The sequence below is a fragment of the Schistocerca serialis genome, unplaced genomic scaffold (genome assembly GCF_023864345.2).
Source record: "Schistocerca serialis cubense isolate TAMUIC-IGC-003099 unplaced genomic scaffold, iqSchSeri2.2 HiC_scaffold_434, whole genome shotgun sequence".
In the NCBI taxonomy this organism is placed as follows: domain Eukaryota; kingdom Metazoa; phylum Arthropoda; class Insecta; order Orthoptera; family Acrididae; genus Schistocerca; species Schistocerca serialis.
In genome coordinates, this window is record NW_026048012.1 from 12,501 (window position 1) to 17,500 (window position 5,000).

Genomic DNA, 5,000 nt, shown 5'->3' on the forward strand with positions numbered 1-5,000 from the left:
TACCGCCATCTATGGGACGCCAAGCCGACTAAGACATCGATGGGCCCACAGTGCCCATCTTTCGACGCCACCCACAAAGCATGCAGCCTCTGTCGACCACAGCACCCAAACGCCAGTGCCTCTGCCGCACGACGTCGTGGACCGGCAATCACACCACCCGCACCCGCTCGTGCCCCACCCCAACGGCCAAACTCGCAACGCCAGCGGATGAACGGCGGAAGTTTCCCGCACTCGTAATGTGCAATCCACACCTATAACTTGCGTTTCATGAAGAGTTATGTCCAATATGCGACATTCCCGCTGTCCCTATACATGAGCTGCGAGCTGTACCACGTACAAGCTACAGACGCGATCGCATTGCTCACTGTACTGATTCCCATGCCGAGCGATCAGCTAGGAAGCGCCCCATCCATGTCGGTACCCGTGGGCGTTGCACTCGCAGTCGCAAAAAACGTTGGGCAAATATATATCTCGGAACAGTAACGACAGTCGGAGCCTCCTGGCGTTGCACTCGCAGTCGCAAAAAACGCTGGGCAAATATATTTCTCGGAAGAGTAACGACAGTCCGAGCCTCCTGCGTGGGAAGAGTCTTTCTAGGCCCTGACCCACGGGAAGGGTTTAGCTTCCCCCATCCCGGACATTTGAAGTCGTCACACTACCGGTATTGACTAATAGACTGATTGCTGATAATCACTAGCCATACACTGGGGGAAACGGCCGACAGGGGCAGCAACATAGTGGAGCCGCAGTGTCACTAATGTACAGAGATAGAACAGTTTCGACTGGAACCAGAGTAACCGTATACACGGCACTGATTAGTAATAAATGCAGAGCCATCAGAATACAGATAATATATACAACCGTCCCTATACATGCTGAAAGACTCTGCACACAATGAGAACCACACGTCAGCCAGACACTATCACACACTACTCTCTGCCTCTAACAGGCACACACACAATATCTAACCACCAGCATGGAAGAACATCCGGTGCATCCTCTCCGCCACATTACACAATCCACACTATCATAACCAGACCGGGAGGTCCACCCAGAAAACAGAATATCCCACCCTTCCGACATCCGCCATTGCTCAGTTAAGCCACGAACACCCACACATGTCCTACACAGGGGTGCACCCAACATCACAATACTGCCTCCTGTCACAGTACACAAACAATGGCAGGAATGAAAGACACACATCTGCCATAACCTTGGAATCGGAGCGCCGCCTGTCATGAGCCACAAGTGCATCCTGACGTGACAAATCGGATGATCCCGCAGGCATGCACTTACGATAATCACTATCAACGAACCTGCCGCCCCCCCCCCCCCAATACACCTTTCCCTACAACAATGTGTACCTTAACCTAAGCGATATTGTACCTTAACCTCAGCTATATCGTACCTTAACCTAACCTACATTGCGCCTTAACCTAACCTACGTTGTGCCTTAACCTAACCTACGTTGTGCCTTAACCTAACGTATGTTGTGCCTTAACCTAACCTATGTTGTGCCTTAACCTAACCTATGTTGTGCCTTAACCTAACCTATGTTGTGCCTTAACCTAACCCATGTTGTGCCTTAACCTAACCCATGTTGTGCCTTAACCTAACCCATGTTGTGCCTTAACCTAACCCATGTTGTGCCTTAACCTAACCCATGTTGTGCCTTAACCTAACCCATGTTGTGCCTTAACCTAACCCATATTGTACCTTAACCTAACCCATGTTGTGCCTTAACCTAACCCATGTTGTGCCTTAACCTAACCCATGTTGTGACTTAACCTAACCCATGTTGTGCCTTAACCTAACCCATGTTGTGCCTTAACCTAACCCATGTTGTGCCTTAACCTAACCCATGTTGTGCCTTAACCTAACCCATGTTGTGCCTTAACCTAACCCATGTTGTGCCTTAACCTAACCCATGTTGTGCCTTAACCTAACCCATGTTGTGCCTTAACCTAACCCATATTGTACCTTAACCTAACCCATATTGTACCTTAACCTAACCCATATTGTACCTTAACCTAACCCATATTGTACCTTAACCTAACCCATATTGTACCTTAACCTAACCCATATTGTACCTTAACCTAACCCATATTGTACCTTAACCTAACCCATATTGTACCTTAACCTAACCCATATTGTACCTTAACCTAACCCATATTGTACCTTAACCTAACCCATATTGTACCTTAACCTAACCCATGTTGTGCCTTAACCTAACCCATGTTGTGCCTTAACCTAACCCATATTGTGCCTTAACCTAACCCATGTTGTGCCTTAACCTAACCCATATTGTGCCTTAACCTAACCCATATTGTGCCTTAACCTAACCCATGTTGTGCCTTAACCTAACCCATGTTGTGCCTTAACCTAACCCATGTTGTGCCTTAACCTAACCCATGTTGTGCCTTAACCTAACCCATGTTGTGCCTTAACCTAACCCATATTGTGCCTTAACCTAACCCATATTGTACCTTAACCTAACCCATATTGTACCTTAACCTAACCCATATTGTACCTTAACCTAACCCATATTGTACCTTAACCTAACCCATATTGTGCCTTAACCTAACCCATATTGTGCCTTAACCTAACCCATATTGTGCCTCAACCTAACCCAATTTGTGCCTCAACCTAACCCATATTGTGCCTCAACCTAACCCATATTGTGCCTCAACCTAACCCATATTGTGCCTCAACCTAACCCATATTGTGCCTCAACCTAACCCATATTGTGCCTCAACGTAACCTAATTTGTGCCTCAACGTAACCTAATTTGTGCCTCAACGTAACCTAATTTGTGCCTCAACGTAACCTAATTTGTGCCTCAACGTAACCTAATTTGTGCTTCAACGTAACCTAAATTGTGCTTCAACGTAACCTAAATTGTGCTTCAACGTAACCTAAATTGTGCTTCAACGTAACCTAAATTGTGCTTCAACGTAACCTAAATTGTGCTTCAACGTAACCTAAATTGTGCTTTAACGTAACCTAAATTGTGCTTTAACGTAACCCATGTTGTGCTTTAACGTAACCCATGTTGTGCTTTAACGTAACCCATGTTGTGCTTTAACGTAACCCATGTTGTGCCTTAACCTAACCTATATTGCGCCTTAACCTGCTCTGTAATTGTTATGCAACTCGTTAAATTAGTGTAGTGTTGCCTAACCGCAACCCTCGCAATATAGTTCGCTATTCGCACTGCCCGGTCCCCTGTGTATCGCGTCATGTTAAACACCTTGCAGGTGTTGCTGACTTTCCACATGCTCCTGCTATACACTGTAATGTGGATAGCAGCAGGACGTACATGCCCCCCCCCCCCCTTCCCCCCTGCCTTCGCAAGCTGGTCGTTGAGAAGTTTGCATGTTCAATGCCCTTCGCATGCCGACGTACTCAGCCTACGTTGTGGTACGGCCTGTCACCTGTCCGCCGATGTACGCAAAACCCACAAACTGTACTGCACATTGGTCCGTATGTACTGAATGATACATCGTGGCACATGTGTGACCGTACGACGACTGCGCCTAGCAACGGCAGACCATACAGTCCAAATATTGTGCACGCAGCTACGTGTCGTCTCCCTATAAGAGCTGGATTGCAGTGTGGTACGCCATTCAGACGTGTGGGAGGAACGGACGCCCTCGATGGCGATCAGCATGAGCAGTCTGTTGATGTAGTGGAGCGTGTATTCGGACGTAGTCGTCTCTTCTCACACACCGTGATAGCATGTTGCACCGCGTTCCACATCTGCGACATCCTGCAGAGGCCGGCTGACAGTCGTTCGCGCAATGGACACCGCATACGTACGGGGGCTACCTTCCACGTGTTCTCGAGGCGTGCACATGTTGTTGCGTCTATGTGGGCAGACGTAGTGTGTTGTGACACCTGACACAGGCATGCAATACTCGTTGCAAATGGCGATGGACGTCTACGTTTGCTGGTGACGTTACGCAAATGAACAACAGGTAACCCGTTGTGGTGCGGTTGTTCTCGCTAGAGGTGAATCAGTGTTGGCGACGATCGGTCGAGCTATTAACTGGTTGTTTCAGGGATACCCACCATGCCCACGAACGTGAAAGGGGATCTGGGTGTGAGGCGATACGCGGCGGTGGCTGGGTGAGACTGTCCCCGGCCGGTGAGGGGGGGCCGCCCGGCGTGCTGGCAGCGCGGTGCGTGGGCGCACGCGCTACAGCCGGCTGGTGGGGGCGGCCAGTGGCAGGCGCGCCGGCCGACGGACGCGGCAGGCGGCGCAGCTGCGCGCCGGGGCCCCCTGCTCGCGGCGCCTTGCGGCCAAAGTAGGTCCTCGCGGGCCCGGTGCGAAGCGCGGTGGCCATCTGCAGTGTGCTGGTCCGATTGAGGACTGTGTGCGCTGAGGATGCGCCGCCGCCCGGCGCTCGGCGCCGCGACGCCGTCTGCTGCTCGGTCGCCCCAGCGGTTCTCGCAGGTGGTTTGTATCGCAGCTGTGCGGACGTGTTGGCGCGTGCGCTGTGCTGGGAGAGTTCGCTTCGGCACCCAAGTGGGGCTTTTGTCCTTCTGTGGCGCTGGCGTTGGAGCTGCCGGTCACCGTAGGTGGCGCGTGTTGTCTCCCGCCGGCAATGCCACGACAGCACGCTCCCGGGCCTCTGTCGGCAGCGGCAAGCTCAGTTGGGAGCACGGGTGGTCGCACCTAAAGCGTCTACTCGCCTAACTCCGGGCGATTGCGCCTCTCTCGAACCCGACCAAGTACTTAGGACGGCGCTGCGCGCCGCCGGGACCTGAGAGGGTTTCGAGGTGTGTTGTGCAGGGGAGCTCAGCCTCCTCCTGTTTGCAGAATAATTGAGCGGACGCTTGCGTGTTCGCGCGGGCCCCCGGGACACACTCCCGGGCGGCCGGCTGCTCAGCTCTAGTTGACGCAGCTCCCTGGTTGATCCTGCCAGTAGTCATATGCTTGTCTCAAAGATTAAGCCATGCATGTCTCAGTACAAGCCGCATTAAGGTGAAACCGCGAA

General features: G+C 51.6%; 1 non-coding gene across 1 annotated transcript in view; it reads left to right on the forward strand.

The window, feature by feature from the left end:
* Positions 1 to 4,908: 4,908 nt before the first annotated feature.
* LOC126446826 (small subunit ribosomal RNA) overlaps positions 4,909 to 5,000 on the forward strand; it is a 1,909-nt gene continuing 1,817 nt past the window's right edge. Inside the window, exon 1 of the ribosomal RNA XR_007583484.1 lies at positions 4,909 to 5,000. This exon is cut by the window's right edge and continues 1,817 nt beyond it. This is a non-coding gene — a ribosomal RNA (small subunit ribosomal RNA).